This window comes from Pelophylax lessonae, assembly GCF_965119305.1.
Source record: "Pelophylax lessonae genome assembly, chromosome: 3".
NCBI classification, from domain to species: Eukaryota; Metazoa; Chordata; class Amphibia; order Anura; family Ranidae; genus Pelophylax; species Pelophylax lessonae.
In genome coordinates this window covers 79,480,156-79,504,692 of record NC_138770.1, presented here as the reverse complement: position 1 = coordinate 79,504,692, position 24,537 = coordinate 79,480,156, and the positions used below count along the sequence as shown (strand labels likewise).

The 24,537-nt window shown below is 48.9% G+C and overlaps 1 protein-coding gene across 4 annotated transcripts in view; it reads left to right on the top strand.

Moving 5' to 3' along the window:
- The first annotated feature begins 3,994 nt into the window (after nucleotides 1-3,994).
- The window catches only part of DTNB (dystrobrevin beta), a 292,666-nt gene continuing 272,123 nt past the window's right edge, over nucleotides 3,995-24,537 (top strand). For all 4 annotated transcript variants that reach the window (XM_082251573.1, XM_082251572.1, XM_082251571.1 and 1 more), the window contains exon 1: nucleotides 3,995-4,122. The gene's annotated coding sequence lies outside the window, so the exon portion shown is untranslated. The remainder of the gene's footprint in view (nucleotides 4,123-24,537) is intronic.

Here is a 24,537-nt window from a genome sequence, read left to right as displayed (position 1 = left end):
ATGTCAGTGTCAGTCCTCTATGTCAGTGTCTCAGTCCTCTATGTCAGTGTCAGTCCTGTATGTCAGTGTCAGTCCTGTATGTCAGTGTCTCAGTCCTTTATGTCAGTGTTTCAGTCCTTTATGTCAGTGTTTCAGTCCTGTATGTCAGTGTCTCAGTCCTCTATGTCAGTGTCAGTCCTCTATGTCAGTCTTCTATGTCAGTGTCTCAGTCCTCTATGTCAGTGTCAGTCCTCTATGTCAGTGTCTCAGTCCTCTCTGTCAGTGTCAGTCCTCTATGTCAGTGTCTCAGTCCTCTCTGTCAGTGTCAGTCCTCTATGTCAGTCCTCTATGTCAGTGTCTCAGTCCTCTCTGTCAGTGTCAGTCCTCCCTGTCAGTGTCAGTCCTCTATGTCAGTCCTCTATGTCAGTGTCTCAGTCCTCTCTGTCAGTCCTCTATGTCAGTGTCTCAGTCCTCTATGTCAGTGGTTCTCAAATCCGGTCCTCGGGACCCACTAACAGGCCAGATTTTAAGTATTACCTTGGGGGATGCAGACTAGAATACTGCAATCACTGAGCAGCAAATGAGATCACCTGTGATGTAATTTAGTTATCTTGCAAACCTGGCCTGTTGGTGGGTCCCGAGGACCGGATTTGAGAACCACTGCTCTATGTCAGTGTCTCAGTCCTCTCTGTCAGTGTCAGTCCTCTATGTCAGTGTCTCAGTCCTCTCTGTCAGTGTCAGTCCTCTCTGTCAGTGTCTCAGTCCTCTCTGTCAGTCCTCTATGTCAGTCATCTCTGTCAGTGTCAGTCCTCTATGTCAGTGTCAGTCCTCTATGTCAGTGTCTCAGTCCTCTCTGTCAGTCCTCTCTGTCAGTGTCAGTCCTCTCTGTCAGTGTCAGTCCTCTCTGTCAGTGTCAGTCCTCTATGTCAGTGTCTAAGTCCTCTCTGTCAGTGTCAGTCCTCTATGTCAGTGTCAGTCCTGTATGTCAGTGTCTCAGTCCTCTCTGTTAGTGTCAGTCCTCTATGTCAGTGTCTCAGTCCTCTCTGTCAGCGTCAGTCCTCTATGTCAGTGTCAGTCCTGTATGTCAGTGTCTCAGTCCTGTATGTCAGTGTCAGTCCTATATGTCAGTGTCAGTCCTCTATGTCAGTGTCAGTCCTGTATGTCAGTGTCTCAGTCCTGTATGTCAGTGTCAGTCCTGTATGTCAGTGTCAGTCCTATATGTCAGTGTCAGTCCTATATGTCAGTGTCAGTCCTGTATGTCAGTGTCAGTCCTGTATGTCAGTCCTGTATGTCAGTGTCTCAGTCCTGTATGTCAATGTCAGTCCTCTATGTCAGTGTCAGTCCTCTATGTCAGTGTCTCAGTCCTCTATGTCAGTGTCAGTCCTGTATGTCAGTGTCAGTCCTGTATGTCAGTGTCTCAGTCCTGTATGTCAGTGTCAGTCCTTTATGTCAGTGTCTCAGTCCTCTATGTCAGTGTCAGTCCTCTATGTCAGTGTCAGTCCTCTATGTCAGTGTCTCAGTCCTCTCTGTCAGTGTCAGTCCTCTATGTCAGTGTCTCAGTCCTCTCTGTCAGTGTCAGTCCTCTATGTCAGTCCTCTATGTCAGTGTCTCAGTCCTCTCTGTCAGTGTCAGTCCTCTATGTCAGTGTCAGTCCTCTATGTCAGTGTCTCAGTCCTCTCTGTCAGTCCTCTGTCAATGTCAGTCCTCTATGTCAGTGTCTCAGTCCTCTCTGTCAGTGACAGTCCTCTCTGTCAGTGTCAGTCCTCTATGTCAGTGTCTCAGTCCTCTCTGTCAGTGTCAGTCCTCTCTGTCAGTGTCAGTCCTGTATGTCAGTGTCTCAGTCCTGTATGTCAGTGTCAGTCCTATATGTCAGTGTCAGTCCTCTATGTCAGTGTCAGTCCTCTATGTCAGTGTCTCAGTCTTCTATGTCAGTGTCAGTCCTCTATGTCAGTGTCTCATTCCTCTATGTCAGTGTCAGTCCTATATGTCAGTGTCTCAGTCCTCTATGTCAGTGTCAGTCCTATATGTCAGTGTCTCAGTCCTCTATGTCAGTGTCAGTCCTCTATGTCACTGTCTCAGTCCTCTGTCAGTGTCAGTCCTGTATGTCAGTGTCAGTCCTGCATGTCAGTGTCTCAGTCCTGTATGTCAGTGTCAGTCCTCTATGTCAGTGTCAGTACTCTCTGTCAGTGTCAGTCCTCTATGTCAGTGTCAGTCCTCTATGTCAGTGTCTCAGTCCTCTCTGTCAGTCCTCTATGTCAGTGTCAGTCCTCTCTGTCAGTGTCAGTCCTCTATGTCAGTCCTCTATGTCAGTGTCTCAGTCCTCTCTGTCAGTGTCAGTCCTCTATGTCAGTGTCTCAGTCCTCTCTGTCAGTGTCAGTCCTCTCTGTCAGTCCTCTATGTCAGTGTCAGTCCTGTATGTCAGTGTCTCAGTCCTCTCTGTCAGTGTCAGTCCTCTATGTCAGTGTCTCAGTCCTCTCTGTCAGTGTCAGTCCTCTATGTCAGTGTCAGTCCTCTATGTCAGTGTCTCAGTCCTGTAGGTCAGTGTCAGTCCTATATGTCAGTGTCAGTCCTATATGTCAGTGTCAGTCCCCTATGTCAGTGTCAGTCCTGTATGTCAGTGTCTCAGTCCTGTATGTCAGTGTCAGTCCTATATGTCAGTGTCAGTCCTGTATGTGAGTGTCAGTCCTCTATGTCAGTGTCTCAGTCTTCTATGTCAGTGTCAGTCCTTTATGTCAGTGTCTCAGTCCTCTATGTCAGTGTCAGTCCTGTATGTCAGTGTCTCAGTCCTGTATGTCAGTGTCTCAGTCCTGTATGTCAGTGTCAGTCCTCTCTCTCAGTGTCAGTCCTCTATGTCAGTGTCAGTCCTCTATGTCAGTGTCTCGGTCCTCTCTGTCAGTCCTCTATGTCAGTGTCAGTCCTCTATGTCAGTGTCTCAGTCCTCTCTGTCAGTGTCAGTCCTCTATGTCAGTGTCTCAGTCCTCTCTGTCAGTGTCAGTCCTCTATGTCAGTGTCTCAGTCCTCTCTGTCAGTGTCAGTCCTCTATGTCAGTGCCAGTCCTCTATGTCAGTGTCTCAGTCCTCTCTGTCAGTCCTCTATGTCAGTGTCAGTCCTCTATGTCAGTGTCTCAGTCCTCTCTGTCAGTCCTCTATGTCAGTGTCAGTCCTCTCTGTCAGTGTCAGTCCTCTATGTCAGTGTCAGTCCTCTATGTCAGTGTCTCAGTCCTCTCTGTCAGTGTCAGTCCTCTATGTCAGTGTCAGTCCTGTATGTCAGTGTCTCAGTCCTCTCTGTCAGTGTCAATCCTCTATGTCAGTGTCTCAGTCCTCTCTGTCAGCGTCAGTCCTCTATGTCAGTGTCAGTCCTGTATGTCAGTGTCAGTCCTGTATGTCAGTGTCAGTCCTGTATGTCAGTGTCTCAGTCCTGTATGTCAGTGTCAGTCCTTTATGTCAGTGTTTCAGTCCTCTATGCCAGTGTCAGTCCTCTATGTCAGTCCTCTATGTCAGTGTCTCAGTCCTATATGTCAGTGTCAGTCCTCTATGTCAGTGTCAGTCCTCTATGTCAGTCTTCTATGTCAGTGTCTCAGTCCTATATGTCAGTGTCAGTCCTCTATGTCAGTGTCAGTCCTGTATGTCAGTGTCAGTCCTATATGTCAGTGTCCTCCTGTATGTCAGTGTCAGTCCTGCATGTCAGTGTCTCAGTCCTCTATGTCAGTGCATCGGTCCTTTATGTCAGTGTCAGTCCTCTATGTCAGTGTCTCAGTCCTTTATGTCAGTCTCAGTCCCTGATGTCAGTGTCGGTCCCTGATATCAGTGTGTATGGAGATGTGCATGGTGACACACAGTGATTGGATGGGATGATGGGGGAGGGGAAGAGATGATCTCGGTGCTCTCGGTATATACACCAACAACCCAGCCTGACTAGGACGGGAGAGCTGTGGTCACGTGGACCACTGTGGGCAAACGTCCCCGGCCGCCAGTCACAAAGATGGGGGAAGAGGAAATGTAAATAGCTGACTTCATCTGGAGGCGGAGCCCAGGCACGCGCAGCGGGGAGCGCGCCGCCCTGGCTGCCAGGAAGAGGGAAAAGCGCGTCCCCGCCCGGTTAACCGATACCAGAGCGCGCAGCGGGTAACGGGACCGGAGAGAGGTGAGAGGCTGGCACTGAGCGACACCAGGGACTGACCCACCGACACCAGGGACTGAGACACTGACATAGAGCACTGGAACACTGATATGAAGGACTGAGACACTGACATAGAGGACTGACCCACCGACACCAGGGACTGAGACACTGACATAGAGAACTGGGACACTGATATTAGGGACTGAGACACTGACACAGAGAACTGAGACACTGATATCAGGGACTGAGACACTGACATAGAGGACTGGAACACTGATATCAGGGACTGAGACACTGACTTAGAGGACTGGGACACTGACTTAGAGGACTGGGACACTGATACCAGGGACTGGGACACTGAAATAGAGGACTGGGACACTGATATCAGGGACTGAGACACTGACATAGAGGACTGGGACACTGATATCAGGGACTGAGACACTGACATAGAGGACTGGAACACTGATATCAGGGACTGAGACACTGACTTAGAGGACTGGGACACTGATATCCGGGACTGAGACACTGACATAGAGGACTGGAACACTGATATCAGGGACTGAGACACTGACTTAGAGGACTGGGACACTGATATCAGGGACTGAGACACTGACTTAGAGGACTGGAACACTGATATCAGGGACTGGAACGCTGATATCAGGGACTGGGACGCTGATATCAGGGACTGGGACACTGATATCAGGGACTGAGACACTGATATCAGGGACTGAGACACTGACATAGAGCACTGAGACACTGATATCAGGGACTGAGACACTGATATCAGGGACTGAGACACTGGCATAGAGGACTGGAACACTGATATCAGGGACTGAGACACTGACATAGAGGACTGAGGCACTGATATCAGGGACTGGGACACTGACATAGAGGACTGAGACACTGACATAGAGGACTGGGACACTGATACCAGGGACTGAGACACTGACATAGAGGACTGAGGCACTGATATCAGGGACTGAGACACTGACATAGAGGACTGGAACACTGGCATAGAGGACTGGGACACTGATATCAGGGACTGAGGCACTGACATAGAGGACTGAGACACTGACATAGAGGACTGGGACACTGATATCAGGGACTGAGACACTGACATAGAGGACTGAGACACTGATATCAGGGACTGAGACACTAGCATAGAGGGCTGAGACACTGACATAGAGGACTGAGACACTGATATCAGGGACACTGATATCATGGACTGGGACACTGACATAGAGGACTGATACACTGACATAGAGGACAGAGACACTGATATCAGGGACTGGGACACTGACATAGAGGACTGAGACACTGATATCAGGGACTGGGACACTGATATCAGGGACTGAGACACTGACATCGAGGACTGGGACACTGATATCAGGGACTGAGACATTGACCTAGAGGACTGACTGAGACACTGATATCAGGGACTGGGACACTGACATAGAGGACAGAGACACTGACATAGAGGACAGAGACACTGATATCAGGGACTGGGACACTGGCAGAGGACTGGGACACTGATATCAGGGACTGAGACATTGACATAGAGGACTGAGACATTGATATCAGGGACTGAGACACTGACATCGAGGACTGAGACACTGACATCGAGGACTGAGACATTGATATCAGGGACTGAGACACTGACATCGAGGACTGGGACACTGATATCAGGGACTGAGACATTGACATAGAGGGCTGAGACACTGATATCAGGGACTGAGACATTGATATCAGGGACTGAGACATTGACATAGATGACTGAGACACTGATATCAGGGACTGAGACATTGATATCAGGGACTGAGACACTGACATCGAGGACTGGGACACTGATATCAGGGACTGAGACATTGACATAGAGGACTGGGACACTGATATCAGGGACTGAGACACTGACTTAGAGGACTGGGACACTGATATCCGGGACTGAGACACTGACATAGAGGACTGGAACACTGATATCAGGGACTGAGACACTGACTTAGAGGACTGGGACACTGATATCAGGGACTGAGACACTGACTTAGAGGACTGGAACACTGATATCAGGGACTGGAACGCTGATATCAGGGACTGGGACGCTGATATCAGGGACTGGGACACTGATATCAGGGACTGAGACACTGATATCAGGGACTGAGACACTGACATAGAGCACTGAGACACTGATATCAGGGACTGAGACACTGATATCAGGGACTGAGACACTGGCATAGAGGACTGGAACACTGATATCAGGGACTGAGACACTGACATAGAGGACTGAGGCACTGATATCAGGGACTGGGACACTGACATAGAGGACTGAGACACTGACATAGAGGACTGGGACACTGATACCAGGGACTGAGACACTGACATAGAGGACTGAGGCACTGATATCAGGGACTGAGACACTGACATAGAGGACTGGAACACTGGCATAGAGGACTGGGACACTGATATCAGGGACTGAGGCACTGACATAGAGGACTGAGACACTGACATAGAGGACTGGGACACTGATATCAGGGACTGAGACACTGACATAGAGGACTGAGACACTGATATCAGGGACTGAGACACTAGCATAGAGGGCTGAGACACTGACATAGAGGACTGAGACACTGATATCAGGGACACTGATATCATGGACTGGGACACTGACATAGAGGACTGATACACTGACATAGAGGACAGAGACACTGATATCAGGGACTGGGACACTGACATAGAGGACTGAGACACTGATATCAGGGACTGGGACACTGATATCAGGGACTGAGACACTGACATCGAGGACTGGGACACTGATATCAGGGACTGAGACATTGACCTAGAGGACTGACTGAGACACTGATATCAGGGACTGGGACACTGACATAGAGGACAGAGACACTGACATAGAGGACAGAGACACTGATATCAGGGACTGGGACACTGGCAGAGGACTGGGACACTGATATCAGGGACTGAGACATTGACATAGAGGACTGAGACATTGATATCAGGGACTGAGACACTGACATCGAGGACTGAGACACTGACATCGAGGACTGAGACATTGATATCAGGGACTGAGACACTGACATCGAGGACTGGGACACTGATATCAGGGACTGAGACATTGACATAGAGGGCTGAGACACTGATATCAGGGACTGAGACATTGATATCAGGGACTGAGACATTGACATAGATGACTGAGACACTGATATCAGGGACTGAGACATTGATATCAGGGACTGAGACACTGACATCGAGGACTGGGACACTGATATCAGGGACTGAGACATTGACATAGAGGACTGGGACACTGATATCAGGGACTGAGACACTGACTTAGAGGACTGGGACACTGATATCCGGGACTGAGACACTGACATAGAGGACTGGAACACTGATATCAGGGACTGAGACACTGACTTAGAGGACTGGGACACTGATATCAGGGACTGAGACACTGACTTAGAGGACTGGAACACTGATATCAGGGACTGGAACGCTGATATCAGGGACTGGGACGCTGATATCAGGGACTGGGACACTGATATCAGGGACTGAGACACTGATATCAGGGACTGAGACACTGACATAGAGCACTGAGACACTGATATCAGGGACTGAGACACTGATATCAGGGACTGAGACACTGGCATAGAGGACTGGAACACTGATATCAGGGACTGAGACACTGACATAGAGGACTGAGGCACTGATATCAGGGACTGGGACACTGACATAGAGGACTGAGACACTGACATAGAGGACTGGGACACTGATACCAGGGACTGAGACACTGACATAGAGGACTGAGGCACTGATATCAGGGACTGAGACACTGACATAGAGGACTGGAACACTGGCATAGAGGACTGGGACACTGATATCAGGGACTGAGGCACTGACATAGAGGACTGAGACACTGACATAGAGGACTGGGACACTGATATCAGGGACTGAGACACTGACATAGAGGACTGAGACACTGATATCAGGGACTGAGACACTAGCATAGAGGGCTGAGACACTGACATAGAGGACTGAGACACTGATATCAGGGACACTGATATCATGGACTGGGACACTGACATAGAGGACTGATACACTGACATAGAGGACAGAGACACTGATATCAGGGACTGGGACACTGACATAGAGGACTGAGACACTGATATCAGGGACTGGGACACTGATATCAGGGACTGAGACACTGACATCGAGGACTGGGACACTGATATCAGGGACTGAGACATTGACCTAGAGGACTGACTGAGACACTGATATCAGGGACTGGGACACTGACATAGAGGACAGAGACACTGACATAGAGGACAGAGACACTGATATCAGGGACTGGGACACTGGCAGAGGACTGGGACACTGATATCAGGGACTGAGACATTGACATAGAGGACTGAGACATTGATATCAGGGACTGAGACACTGACATCGAGGACTGAGACACTGACATCGAGGACTGAGACACTGATATCAGGGACTGAGACATTGATATCAGGGACTGAGACACTGACATCGAGGACTGGGACACTGATATCAGGGACTGAGACATTGACATAGAGGGCTGAGACACTGATATCAGGGACTGAGACATTGATATCAGGGACTGAGACATTGACATAGATGACTGAGACACTGATATCAGGGACTGAGACATTGATATCAGGGACTGAGACACTGACATCGAGGACTGGGACACTGATATCAGGGACTGAGACATTGACATAGAGGACTGGGACACCGACATAGAGGACTGGAGGACTGACTGGGACACTGACATCAGGGACTGGGACACCAACATAGAGGATTGAGACACTGATATCAGGGACTGCGATGCCGGCATAGAGGACTGGGACACTGACATCAGGGACTGGGACACTGACATAGAGGACTGGGACACTGACATAGAGGACTGGGACACTGATATCAGGGACTGGGACACTGATATCAGGGACTGGGACACTGATATCAGGGACTGGGACACTGATATCAGGGACTGAGACTGATATTAGGGACTGGGACACTGACATAGAGAACTGAGACATTTATATCAGAAACTTGGGCACTGACATCAAGGACTGGGACACTGATATTAGAGACTGAGACACTGATATCAGGGACTGGGACACTGACATAGAAGACCTGGACACTGATATCAGGGACTGGGACACTGACATAGAGGACTGAGACACTGAAATCAGGCACTGGGACACTATCAGGGACTGAGACACTGACATCAGGGACTGAGACACTGACATAGAGGACTTACACTGATACCGGGGACTAAGACAGTTCTGATCTAGCACTGTGCATTTTCAGTGATTCTCTGTAGTCTTCTATATTTCTCTAATGAATCCTCATGTACTGTTTGTATTAGTATAATGTTGTGGCACAGTGCCGGGGTCAGTGATGTGTGTGGCACAGTGCCGGGGTCAGTGATGTGTGTGGCACAGTGCCGGGGTCAGTGATGTGTGTGGCACAGTGCCGGGGTCAGTGATGTGGCACAGTGCCGGGGTCAGTGATGTGGCACAGTGCCGGGGTCAGTGATGTGGCACAGTGCCGGGGTCAGTGATGTGGCACAGTGACGGGGTCAGTGATACCTTGTGGCATAGTGTCGGGGGTCAGTGATGTGTTGTGGCACAGTGCCGGGGTCAGTGATATGTGTGTGGCACAGTGCCGGGGTCAGTGATGTGTGTGGCACAGTGCCGGGTCAGTGATGTGGCGCAGTGCCGGGGTCAGTGATGCGTTGTGGCACAGTGCCAGGGTCAGTGATGTGGCGCAGTGCTGGGGTCAGTGATGTGTTGTGGCACAGTGACGGGGGTCAGTGATGTGTTGTGGCACAGTGACGGGGTCAGTGATGTGTTGTGGCACAGTGCCGGGGTCAGTGATGTGTTGTGGCACAGTGCCGGGGTCAGTGTTGTGGCACAGTGACGGGGGTCAGTGTTGTGGCACAGTGACGGGGTCAGTGATGTGTTGTGGCACAGTGACGGGGTCAGTGATGTGTTGTGGCACAGTGACGGGGTCAGTGTTGTGGCACAGTGACGGGGTCAATGATGTGTTGTGGCACAGTGCCGGGGTCAGTGTTGTGGCACAGTGCCAGGGTCAGTGATGTGTTGTGGCACAGTGCCGGGGTCAGTGATGTGTTGTGGCACAGTGACAGGGGTCAGTGTATGCCTGACTCTAGGATCAAACGAGTAGATGGAGAGTTCAGGAAGCAGTCAGTCTAGTCATGTATGTGTAGGAGGGAAGCTTGCCCCCTGTGTGTGGGGTCCTGATGTTGCAGAAAGAAATTCATAGGCCTATGACATCAGAGATGTGCAGGGTCTGTGCCGTCAGAGATGTGCAGGGTCTGTGCCGTCAGAGATATGCAGGTCTGTGCCGTCAGAGATGTGCTGGGTCTGTGCCGTCAGAGATGTGCAGGGTCTGTGCCGTCAGAGATGTGCAGGGTCTGTGCCGTCAGAGATGTGCTGGGTCTGTGCCGTCAGAGATGTGCTGGGTCTGTGCCGTCAGAGATGTGCTGGGTCTGTGCCGTCAGAGATGTGCAGGGTCTGTGCCGTCAGAGATGTGCAGGGTCTGTGCCGTCAGAGATGTGCTGGGTCTGTGCCGTCAGAGATGTGCTGGGTCTGTGCCGTCAGAGATGTGCTGGGTCTGTGCCGTCAGAGATGTGCTGGGTCTGTGCCGTCAGAGATGTGCAGGGTCTGTGCCGTCAGAGATGTGCTGGGTCTGTGCCGTCAGAGATGTGCAGGGTCTGTGCCGTCAGAGATGTGCAGGGTCTGTGCCGTCAGAGATGTGCAGGGTCTGTGCCGTCAGAGATGTGCAGGCTCTGTGCCGTCAGAGATGTGCAGGCTCTGTGCCGTCAGAGATGTGCAGGCTCTGTGCCGTCAGAGATGTGCAGGGTCTGTGCCGTCAGAGATGTGCTGGGTCTGTGCCGTCAGAGATGTGCTGGGTCTGTGCCGTCAGAGATGTGCTGGGTCTGTGCCGTCAGAGATGTGCAGGGTCTGTGCCGTCAGAGATGTGCAGGGTCTGTGCCGTCAGAGATGTGCTGGGTCTGTGCCGTCAGAGATGTGCTGGGTCTGTGCCGTCAGAGATGTGCAGGGTCTGTGCCGTCAGAGATGTGCAGGGTCTGTGCCGTCAGAGATGTGCAGGGTCTGTGCCGTCAGAGATGTGCAGGGTCTGTGCCGTCAGAGATGTGCTGGGTCTGTGCCGTCAGAGATGTGCTGGGTCTGTGCCGTCAGAGATGTGCTGGGTCTGTGCCGTCAGAGATGTGCAGGGTCTGTGCCGTCAGAGATGTGCTGGGTCTGTGCCGTCAGAGATGTGCTGGGTCTGTGCCGTCAGAGATGTGCAGGGTCTGTGCCGTCAGAGATGTGCAGGGTCTGTGCCGTCAGAGATGTGCAGGGTCTGTGCCGTCAGAGATGTGCAGGGTCTGTGCCGTCAGAGATGTGCTGGCTCTGTGCCGTCAGAGATGTGCAGGGTCTGTGCCGTCAGAGATGTGCAGGGTCTGTGCCGTCAGAGATGTGCAGGGTCTGTGCCGTCAGAGATGTGCAGGGTCTGTGCCGTCAGAGATGTGCAGGGTCTGTGCCGTCAGAGATGTGCTGGCTCTGTGCCGTCAGAGATGTGCAGGGTCTGTGCCGTCAGAGATGTGCAGGGTCTGTGCCGTCAGAGATGTGCAGGGTCTGTGCCGTCAGAGATGTGCAGGGTCTGTGCCGTCAGAGATGTGCAGGGTCTGTGCCGTCAGAGATGTGCAGGGTCTGTGCCGTCAGAGATGTGTTCTATATTATTATTATTTTTATTATTATTATTATTGTACAGGATTTATATAGCGCCAGCAGTTTGTGCAGCATTTTACAATGTGAGGGCAGACAGTACAGTTACCATACAGGAGGAATCAGAGGGCTCTGATCCTTAGAGCTTGCAATCTAAGTGATCTTTATGATATAATATATGATGAGATGACAGTTGGGTTGCACCGATACTTGTATTGGTGCCGATACTAAATATTTGCACCAGGACAGTACTCATGCAAATCTTCTGATACCTAACACCAATACTTTTTCCTGCAGTGCAATTTGAGCCCATACAAAATAAATTGACTCAAATTACACTGCAAAAATCGCATGTGATTTGAACAGGAATGCGGTGCGAATCCTGTCTGCATCACATGCGGTTTAGTGCACCGCTTCTATGTGAACCCAGTCTTGTGTTAGTGACTTAAGTCTGGGTTCACACTGGAGCAGTGCGGGAAATCGCATGCAAATCTTTACAGTGCGATTCAAGCCCATTCATTTTGCGTGGACTCAAATCACACCGCAGGGAAAAAATATGTATTGGGTATTAATATAGGTGAGCACCGTATAAAAAGTATTGGTACTCGTTCTTAGAAAAACTGATATTGATGCATCTCTAGTTTGGAGAGATTACTCTCACTTCCGGTTATGTTTGGAGGGATTACTCTCACTTCCTGTTATGTTTGGAGGGATTACTCTCACTTCCTGTTATGTTTGGAGGGATTACTCTCACTTGCTGTTATGTTTGGAGGGAGGGGGTGATTACTCTCACTTGCTGTTATGTTTGGAGGGATTACTCTCACTTCTTGTTATGTTTGGAGGGATTACTCTCACTTCCTCTTATGTTTGGAGGGATTACTCTCACTTCCTGTTTTGTTTTGAGGGGGAGTAGTCTCACTTCTTGGTATGTTTGGAGGGATTACTCTCACTTCCTGTTGTGTTTAGGACTAGTGTACCACCCTGGATGCAGACTGTCTATGTCCAGGGTTGTACATCAGTGCATGTGCCCAGTGCCAGTGTATACCATATAGCAGCAAACAGCCCTTCATTGCAGTGAGGGGTCAGACACGGCCACTGGGGGAATCTTTGTCTGACCGCTTTACACTCTAGGAACGCTGTACAGCCATGAACATGAAGAAATGTACATGTATTGCAGAGGGGTACTCATACATGTATATCATTTTTTTTATAGCCCAGACATGCTCTTTATAACGAGATTTGCTTGTTGGCCCCTAGAGGGACCTCTCAGTGGCTTAGTGCAATTGCTTGATTTCTGTTAACAGTTGTTGAGATCGGTCACGCAGGGAGCGCGTTGTTTTAAGTGAGTGATGTAGACTTTACCTGGATATACGTGTATAGATTTCAGCCTGTGGGTTGAGTAAGTGAAGAAAAACTCCACATTCCGCCCCCCCCATACATGCTAATCAGTGTGGATGGAAGCCATCAGTGTGAACAGTGCCATCTGCGGCTGTCGGAATACCCAAAAAGTGTCTGCATTAGATTGGATGTTGATGGTGCTTTTCAGCCAGCAAATGTCTGGTTGCTGGGATGAAACGGTGCCAATTCAGAAGCATTGCGTGGTTTACTCCTTTTTTTTTTTTTTTTTTACTTTTAATTGTAATGTGAGAAGTGAGATTTCATTAAGTTCTAATCACTCTGTGACATTGCAATGCAGTAAATTGCATACTGACCCTCTGCACTCAAATATCCCCAGACTGCAATGCTGTGCGCTCCCCCCATAGGGAACAATGCTTTTTGCCTGGTCTTGTGTTGGGACTGCTCTAGCCACTTCAGCTCCAAAAGATTTAACCCCTCCCCCTTAATGACCAGGCCATTTTTTGCGATACGGCACTGCGTTACTTTAACTGACGATTGCGCGGTTGTGCGACTCTGTACCCAAATATAATTGATGTCCTTTTTTCCCACAAATAGAGCTTTCTTTTGATGGTGTGTGATCACCTCTGCGATTTTTTTTTTTTTTTTGCGCCATAAGCAAAAAAGGAGTGACCATTTTGGAAAAACATACTTTCAGCTATAAAACCTATCCACTAAAAAAAAAATGTAATAAAAATCTAATTTCTTCATTTCTTCCAATTTAGGCCAATATATATTCTGCTGCAAAAAATAATCCCAATAAGCCTATATTGATTGGTTTGCGCAAAAGTTATCTCATCTACAAACTATGGGATAGATTTATGAACTTTTTATTTCTCTATTTTTTTACAAGTAATGGCAGCAATTAGCGATTTTTTTGTGGGATTGCGGTAGACAAATTGGCACTTTTTGGGGACCAGTGACACAGTGAGCTAAAAAAATATGCACTGTCACTGTACTAATGGCACTGGCAGGGAAGGGGCTAACATCAGGGGCAATCAAGGGGTTAAATGTGCTCCCTGGGAATGCTTCCTAACTGTGTGTGGGGGAGGTGCTATGACTGGGGGGAAAACAGAGATCCGTGTTCCTGCTTAGCAGAAACACAAGATCTCCATCTTCCCCTCCCTTGTTTACATAGGCAGACCGCCGTTCTGTCAGCCTCAAGAACGATCACAGGCTGCCGGCAAGACATCGTGTCCGCCAGACCCCGCTGATTGGCTCCCGCTGTGTCCAATGACAGCCGGAGCGGGTTGCGCCCCAGACCAGCAGAAAAAAAAATTGCGTACAGGTACGTGATTTTGCGTTTTAAAGTGATTTGTAAACGATCACCTAGTAAAACAACCCATTCAGTGTAAAATAGAAATGAAATGCAAAATATTTTTGTATCCATATAAAAAAAACTTTATAAATATAATTTTCCCCTTTTTTAAAAATGATCACATTCCCTCTGTTCTCAGCTACATAAGGAGCTCAGAGAGCTTGAGGGGAGGAGAAGCCGCAGCACACTGAGCTTCCCAGTCAATAGCTGTGCAGCAGGGGCGTGTCAGGGTAAGTCTGATCATTGGAGGAGAGACTGAGTTCCCAGCATAGCTAGGGAACTGACCATGCTGTGCTCTCCTGCTTAGTGTGGTCAGTTTTTACTTGGAAAGCAAGGGGACTATGAGGAACACCAGGAATTTCACATAAAGGAAGCAATACAAAGAGAACAGGATACTTTCTCATACAGGTACATAGTACAGCAGGCACATATCAGGAATATGAAGTGTTGGGGATAACAAATGCTTTAAGGGCCGCCCGGCAGTCTATGTACACAGGGCGGTCCTTTAAAGCAGAACTCCATGCAAAAGGGGAAGTTGCGCTTTAAGGACTCGTTCCCCTCTCCTCTTGCACAATTGGCGGGGAGGCGGGCGGGGAGCAGGTACCCGATTTTGACAGGTACCTGCTCCCTTTCCCAGGGAATGGAAGTGGAAGTTCTTCATCCCTTCCCACTGCTGTCTTCTGGGACACTGTTTGGGTATACTTCTCCTGTGGATCAGAGCAGATCGTTTTTTATCTTAACCACTTGCCGACTAGCTGCCGTACTTGTACTACAGCAGGTCCGCTCTGTCCCGTGAAAAGATGTACATGTACATCGTTTCACAGGACAGCTAATGGGGACACACGCCGATCGGCCACCGGGGGGAGCCAATCAGCGGGTCCGGCAGCCGCGAAGTCCGCCGGGCACCCACCATCACTCCCTGTGGAGACAGAACAGCAGTCCACCGATGTAAACAAGGCAGACCTCTGTTCTGTCAGTAATTAACACAGGGATCCTGTGTTCCTCCTATTTAGGAGCACAGGTCTCAGTGTTCATCCAGTGAGCCCATCCCTCTGTTAGAAAGCACCCCCTAGGGACACATTTAACCCTTTGATTCCCCCCTAGTGTTAACCCCTTCCCTGCCAGTGTCATTATTACAGTAACAGGGCATATTTTTAGCACTGATTACTGTAGTAATGTCACTGGTCCCCGCAAAAGTGTCAAAAATGTCAGTTAAGGGTCCGATCTGTCCGCCGCAATGTTGCAGTCCTGCTAAAAATTGCAGATTGCCACCATTACTGGTAAAAAAATTAAAAAAAAAAAAAGACATAAATCTCTCCCCTAGTTTGTAGACGCGATAACTTTTGCGCAAACCAATATATTTACACTTATTGGGATTTTTTTTTTTTTTAGCAAAAATATGTAGCAGAATACAAATTGGCCTAAAATGATGAAAAAAATTGTTTTTTAATTTTTTTTTATTGGGAATGTTATATAGCAGAAAGTGAAAAATATTGTTTTATTTTTTTTTTTTTCAGAATTGTCGCTCTTTTTTTGTTTATAGTGCAAAAAATAAAAACCGCAGAGGTGATCAAATACCACCAAAAGAAAGCTCAGTTTTATGTAGGTACAGTCTCGCACATCCGCACAATTTTCAGTTAAAGTAACGCAGTGCAGTACCGCCAAAAAATGGCCTGGTCGTAAAGTTCACTTACCTTGTTTTTAAAGGAAAATGAACTTACCTTCCTTCCTCTTCCTCCTTGTGCGGTCTCGCCCCCCCCCCCCCCCCCCCCGACGTCCCTTCCTCCTTGGCATTGCATCCTGGGAGATGAGCGTCATCAATCCCAGGATGCAATGGGAACGGCCCCGGCCGCTACTCTGATTGCCAATCGCAATCTACAGCGCATGCGCGAGATTGCGATCGGCATTCTGGGTAGCCAGGAACCCGGAAGAAGGACACATCGGGGGGACACCACGGCTTCAGATGCCCACACCAGAGATGGCCGCGCTCTGCAATCAATTTTAAAGGTAAGTATATATCTTTATTCTATAACTGTAATGCGGGGTTAGTGTTAGGGTAATTGGGGATAACTTAGGATTAGGGGGGTATTTTTAGGTAAAAAATGTGTATGTGGCCGGAACTCCGCTTTAAGTGGTAATGCATAGAATGCATCAAGATAAAAAAAAAAAAAAACCTTCTGACTTTACAACTCCTTTAAGATGGGGGCAATGCCTACCGCACTCCAAAAAGTGATCCATATGGGATTGGTTTTCAGCAGGCTCCACCCCTCATGTAATCAAAGAGGTGGGGTGGGCATTGCCTAGCTCTAAGCTCATTGGAGTAAACAAAGAGCACAAGTTTGAGAAGAGAGAGGAGTCTTAAGGACGCCAAGTTCCTCTTTAATCATCAATGTTGATGTCCTAAGCGGAGGCATTCCCCATCCTGCGGACACGGGGGGGGGGGGTGTATACATAGCAGTGGGGGGGGGGGCGAAGAATGCCTAGGACACTTATGATTGGCTGGGTGCAGTGACAGCTTCCTGGTTGGATAGCTCAGGTAGGTTCAAACACACCTGAGCTCATCCCTAGGAGTGATCACGGCATTTGGGCTGAACTGGGAACTCTAGTGGTGGATCCAACCATTGGAGTCTGAGATACAGAAGAGATTGCCATGTCATTCAATCTAGCCAGAAAAAACATCCAAGTGTTAGGTGGAGGCGCCCTTTAAATAGGCCGTTTTACTGTCTGTATTTCCTATCATGAACAGCATTTCTTTTTTTCTTTCTTCACACTGACTAGAAATATTGGCGGAGGAAGAAAGATGGTTTTCACACTCCAGACAATTAATGGCCACATTCAGGAAAAGCCTTCTTCCTCTCCTGGGAATTTGCAGAGAAGCAGACCTTTACTCTTGTCAGATCTGTTCCTCGATAATACGAGTATTGCCCCGAGTTCCCCTCTCACCAGAAGGCGATGAGTGATCTTCTGCAGGAAGTTTTATCTTTGCTTATTGGCCGGCACTGGGAAGGGAATCAATCAGGACTGGGGGCACAGGAGTGACTGGACAGCGAGCCGCGTAGAGTAACGGCATGAAGAGGGCTCATGTCCGCCATCAGGAGAAAAGCACAATTATTGCTTTGTAGGGTGTCCGTCACTAGTTCTGCCGTCTACCTCAGAGGAACCCTCCTAAATCATATTCATCTCGTGGGGAACCCCTGCCAAAAATGATTATATTTACTATTGCTGCAGTGTAACGAACTTTAGCCTGATCAGTAAATAAAGGTATAAAACATGGAGTGGAGCATTTTCCAACACCCTCCTATGATGTATATGACTTGATTTTCGCAATGTAATGAAATCATAATAAACGACAAAGGGGTATTGGCACAAACAGATAGCCAGTAAGGCTCAGGCAGTCCTTACTGGGAGGGAGAGGGCAGGAAAGTTCAAATAAAGTTCCAATGGGGGATCTGCCCACTGAGACGGCTTCTGGCATTAAAGAGAGAAGCGGCTTGGTCATCAAAACAAGGGGAGAGAACCACAAGCGCCAATAAAAGCAATGTTACTCACAAGAGTAGCGTGTAACAGGCGTGATTAGTAAATAAAATGGTCCTGGGCATCAGGCATCTAGGGGGTCCCTCTGGTACCAGCTAAAGCTTGTGCTGCGGAGTGGAGGTCTCCTGTGTGCTGGCAGGAGGCTGTCCTGGTCCAAAGACTGCCGAAGCTCCGATCGTCCGAAGGCCGTGGCGTCACCTTCCTGGAGCTGCAGACTAACGGCAACGCGTTGCAGAGCATGCGCTCCTTCTTCAGGCTGTGAAGGCCTGCAGCACAAGCGTTGCCCAGTCCCCCTACACCCCCTAGATGCCTGATGCCCAGGACCATTTTATTTACTAATCACGCCTGTTACACGCTACTCTTGTGATTAACATTGCTTTTATCTTGTATTTTTACTGGGACTTAGATTGGCACTTGTGGTTCTCTCCCCTTGTGTAATGAAATAATAATAAATGCCAAAAAAGAAACTCGGAATGGAAAACATTTAGCGACTCTGTACACTAATGGCTAGTAGACAAGTTCTTGGATTTCACTGGTAGTGAGCAGAGAAGGGCCCCCTTAGGTTGGCTGCTCAGCAGAGAAGGGCCCCCTTAGGTTGGCTGCTCAGCAGAGAAGGGCCCCCTTAGGTTGGCTGCTCAGCAGAGAAGGGCCCCCTTAGGTTGGCTGCTCAGCAGAGAAGGGCCCCCTTAGGTTGGCTGCTCAGCAGAGAAGGGCCCCCTTAGGTTGGCTGCTCAGCAGAGAAGGGCCCCCTTAGGTTGGCTGCTCAGCAGAGAAGGGCCCCCTTAGGTTGGCTGCTCAGCAGAGAAGGGCCTCGTTAGGTTGGCTGCTCAGCAGAGAAGGGCCCCCTTAGGTTGGCTGCTCAGCAGAGAAGGGCCCCCTTAGGTTGGCTGCTCAGCAGAGAAGGGCCCCCTTAGGTTGGCTGCTCAGCAGAGAAGGGCCCCCTTAGGTTGGCTGCTCAGCAGAGAAGGGCCCCCTTAGGTTGGCTGCTCAGCAGAGAAGGGCCCCCTTAGGTTGGCTGCTCAGCAGAGAAGGGCCCCCTTAGGTTGGCTGCTCAGCAGAGAAGGGCCCCCTTAGGTTGGCTGCTCAGCAGAGAAGGGCCCCCTTAGGTTGGCTGCTCAGCAGAGAAGGGCCCCCTTAGGTTGGCTGCTCAGCAGAGAAGGGCCCCCTTAGGTTGGCTGCTCAGCAGAGAAGGGCCCCCTTAGGTTGGCTGCTCAGCAGAGAAGGGCCCCCTTAGGTTGGCTGCTCAGCAGAGAAGGGCCCCCTTAGGTTGGCTGCTCAGCAGGGAAGGGCCCCCTTAGGTTGGCTGCTCAGCAGGGAAGGGCCCCCTTAGGTTGGCTGCTCAGCAGAGAAGTGCCCCCTTAGGTTGGCATCTCAGCGGAGAAGGGCCTTGTTAGGTTGGCTTCTCAGCAGAGAAGTGCCCCCTTAGGTTGGCATCTCAGCGGAGAAGGGCCCCCTTAGGTTGGCTGCTCAGCAGAGAAGGGCCCCCTTAGGTTGGCTGCTCAGCAGAGAAGGGCCCCCTTAGGTTGGCTGCTCAGCAGAGAAGGGCCCCCTTAGGTTGGCTGCTCAGCAGAGAAGGGCCCCCTTAGGTTAGCTGCTCAGCAGAGAAGGGCCCCCTTAGGTTGGCTGCTCAACAGAGAAGGGCCCCCTTAGGTTGGCTGCTCAACAGAGAAGGGCCTCGTTAGGTTGGCTGCTCAGCGGAGAAGGGCCTCGTTAGGTTGGCTGCTCAGCGGAGAAGGACCCCCTCAGGTTGGCTCCTCAGCGGAGAAGGGCCCCCTTAGGTTGGCTGCTCAGCAGAGAAGGGCCCCCTTAGGTTGGCTGCTCAGCAGAGAAGGGCCCCCTTAGGTTGGCTGCTCAGCAGAGAAGGGGACCCCCTCAGGTTGGACCCCCTCAGGTTGGCTGCTCAGGGGAGAAGGGCAGAGAATTATATTAATGCTGGAAAGGTATTCATTGTCTTCTATTAAAGGAGTGCATTTGGTTTTTCTGGGGAGGAAAGTCCTTGTACAATAATAGTCTTTGTTTTTATGTGCCATCAGTGGATTTTCCTATACTTCTGTTCAAGAGACTAAAGGAGGCCATAGATGGAGCGATTTTCTGTCCAAATTGCTCGAGTCCCCATCACAGTCTGTGGCAGAATCCCTTCTGTGGATCTATTGTGTTCTCAGCCTGCCCATACATGGTTCAAATCTCGGCTGAACCGGCAGAGATTGGAAGCGTCTTTGGCCAGTTTCAGGAGGACACATAGGAAGTGATGGGTAATGCAGTAACTATGGGGGAGGCGCTGCTGATACGGAATGAATGAGAAGGATGGCTGCTGTCTCCTCTGGCCTGAATATTCTCACCTTCAATTTCCTGCCAAGATAAACCTTCTGGTGTTAATCCAGCAAGATAAGGTCTTCTCTATATAAACAGCAGACCTTGTACAAACAGCGCAGTCACCTTGACTGTATGTACACGGCTCCAGGTGTGTTAGGACGGAACTGCGGAGGAAGTGTTCGTTGTTCCAGCAGAGAGACGGCACGCACCTCATCCATGGCGGCAGCACCCATCAATAATGAACTGGAATCTGTATACTTGGAGGGCACAACTCTCATTTTATTTTTGGATAGACTGAAGAGAGATGACAACGCGTCAGATTTTTATTGCTGCCTGTGCCCCTGCACCCTCTTTATTCGTCCTGGTGACCGTTATCCGTGAAAGCAAATCACAAATCTTGGGTTGTCCCCAGAACAGGAATAGAGATGAAATCTTCCAATGGGGACACTCATTCTGGGGATGACCAGGAATTTTCTTAAATTTTTGGATGGTCTTCCCCTTCACTTCCTATTGTGGCTATAGGACAGGAAGTGAAGGGAAATCTCCCCAATGGGACACAGATGGCAAAAAATAACAGGGGTTATAACTAGTGATCGACCGATGTCGTTTTTTTTTTTTTTTTTTTAATTACCGATATTTTGGTCATCGCATATCGGTATCGGCCGATATTGGCCAATATTTTCGTACATTAAAATTTTTGACAGGTACTCTTGTGGAGGGGTCTGGGGGTCTAAAAGACCCCAAACCCCTCCTCTGCACTTAAAAGCATTAAAAACGCCAAGTTTGGCTGTTTTGAATGCTGTCATTTTTTTTTATTTGGCGCCGCCAAATTAAAAAATTTTGGTGGCGCCACTTCATCAGTGAAGTCATGACATCACTTCAGGGTTTTTGCATGGAGACCAGATCAAAGCCGCATTCGGCGGCCGTGCAGGCTGGTTGCCCGGGTCTCCAGATGGGACAGGAGTTCCAGGCGAGCCGCGGAAGGTGGCGGGGGACGGGGACGTTCCCTCCTGCTCCTTGTATTGACAGCCGAGCGGCTTCTTACCCACATCGGTTGCCATTACAAGACAGTCGACCGTCGGCTATGGACGCTGGTACCGGGGTGATGCCTCTAGCTGCAGGCATCACTCCGGTACAGCACTTTCCCGAAATATCGGTAACCTCAGGGGTCGATTCCGATATATCGGGGAAAGTGCATATGGGCCCTTGATATATCGGCTTTGCCGGTAATCGGTCGATCCATAGTTATAACCCTCCTTTACTCTATCCAAAATGAAAAAAAAGTTTGCCTTCAGCTCTACTTTAATACTCAACCACTTGCCGAATGCGCTATAGTTGAATGATGGCTCCATGGCTGCCGGCTAGTTCTGGCTGGCCGTCCTTTGACGGCCTCCCGTGATCGCACCTGCCGTGGGGTGCGGCACGCTCTGTGATCACAATGCTGATGCTCCACTCGGCAGCGGGGACTCTGATGCACGGGGCAGGAGGCTCTGATTGCCGCCTGACACTTGCAATCGCTCCCCGCTGAGAGAGAAGGACGATCTGCTGTTGTAAACACAGCTGACCGTTGTTCTTTCTGAAATGATCACAGAGCTCATGTGATCCTTCTATATAGGATCACATGTCTCTATGGTCATTTCACAAGCCCAACCCCCATACAGTTAGAATCACTCCCCTAGGTACACATTTAACCCTTTGATTGCCTCTGTGTTAACCCCTTCCCTGCCAGTGTCATTATTACAGTAACAGTGCATATTTTTCGCACTGATTACTGTAGTAATGTCACTGGTCCCCTCCCCAAAAATGTCAGTTAGGGGTCAGATCTGTCCGCCGCAGTCACGCTAAAAATCGACGATCGCCGCCATTACTAAAAAAAAAAGCAATAAAAATGATATAAATCTTTCCCATAGTTAATAGACGCAATAACTTTTGCATAATGGGTGAGATCAGAATGGTATAGAGATCCAGAAGCTGCCAATCCCAGCAGCCACAAAGGTGGGTGTATTATGTAGGGAAGCGTTCAGGAGGCTTTAGGCTGCATTCACACCTGCGTAGATAAAATGAGAATCACAATTTGTTTGCAAAGACTAAAGATCACGATTCTCAGCGTAAAAAAACTCTTTCACATTATACAAAAAAATTGGGCTAATTTTACTGTTTAGTGTTTTTTTTTTTTTTTTTTTTAACCACTTAAGCCCCGGAAGATTTTACCCCCTTCCTGACCAGGGGGTATTTTGCGATTCGGCACTGCGTGACTTTAACGGACAATTGCGCGGTCGTGCGACGATGTACCTAAACGAATTTGACGTCCTTTTTTTCCCACAAACAGAGCTTTCTTTTGGTGGTATTTGATCACCTGTGCGATTTTTTGATCACGCGCTATAAACAAAAAAAGAGCGTCAATTTTGCAAAAATAACAATATTTTTCACATTTTTTTATATGAAATTCCCCCCAAAAAAAAAAGTAAAAATCTAAATTTTTAAAAATTTTCGGCCAATTTGTTTTATGCTACCTATGTTTGGTAAAAAAAATCGCAAAAAGCGTATTTTGATTGGTTTGCGCAAAAGTTATCGCGTTTACTAACAAAGGGAAAGATTTTTGTCATTTTTGTTGTTTTTTTTTTAACGCGTAATGGCGGCGATCTGCGATTTTTTTTTTTTTTTTTTTTTTTTTTTTTTTGCGGTACTGCGACATTGGGGCGGACAGATCGGACCCTTGACTGACATTTGTGACACTTTTGGGGTTACCAGTGACATTTCTACAGTAATCAGTGCTATACATATGCACTGTTACTGTAAAAATACACTGGTTGTGAAGGGGTTAACTTTATTTGGGAGGGAGGGGCTGTGTGTATCCCTAGGGGCGTGCTTTCTACTGTGATTGGCTGTGGCTTGAGCTGTAAGGACACTGATCAACGGATCTACATACTAGATCCGTTTGATCAGTGTCTTTACAGCGAGGAGAATGACAGGTGGCTTGTTTACACAAGCTGCCTGACATTCTCCCTCTCCCCCGCCGATCGCCGAGTGACCGGCAGACATCGGGTCCGCTGGTCACACGCGCGGGGGGGTCCGTGACCACGCGGGAGCGGGAGCGCGCCTCCGGGGGCGCGCGCTCGCTCCCTAGACCCTCACAAGCTAGTGACGTAGCCCTACGTCACTTTGCCTGTGAGGGGCTGACTGCCGACGTAGATCGGCGTTAGGCAGTCGGCAAGTGGTTAATGTATTAAAGTGTGCTTTTTTTTTCCAAAAAATTGTGTTTGAAAGACCACTGCACAAATAGTGTGACAATAAATATTACAACAATCGCCATTTTATTCTCTAGGGTCTCTGCTAAAAAAAAAAAAAAAAAAATATATATATATATATATATATATATATATATATATATATATATATATATATATATATACTGTACATGTTTGGGGGTTCTAAGTAATTTTCTAGCAATATACTGATTTTTAACTTGTTAACACCTATGCGATCTGATTCCTGTCCGACTTGACAGTTCGCACTGCTATATGTAAACTGATCTGGGGGGTTAACATCGTATTGACACCCCCAGCATATCGCATATGCCAGTGTGGCCTGCCAGTTGAATGCGATGCAGGAACCTTCAGTGGATTTGCAGGATTCTCGCATCGCATATATGTGAACCGGCACTTAGATAAGCGATGACAGACATCCCATCTGCTCTGCAAATCACATGCGATGTCTGTGCAAAGCTAATTCAGCCATACAGATTGTATGGCTGAATTCACATTGCATTTGGACAGAACTCACACAGGACCCTTTTTTTGGGTCCGCACCAGAATCAGATCACATGGGTGTTCACACCTATGCGATCCAATTAATGTCCGAACTGACAGTTCACACTGTGATATGCAAACTGATCTGGGGGATGTCGTTAACTCTATATTGACACCCCCAGCGATTCGCATATGGCAGTGTGAGCTGCCTGCCGGTTGAATGTGATGCGGGAACACTCAGTGGAGATTCGCAGGGTTTCCCGCATTGCATATGTGTGAACCGGGACTTGCAGACGGAAGTTCATCCCTTTTGTATAAAAGAATGAAATGATACATTGTTAGAGCCCGTTCA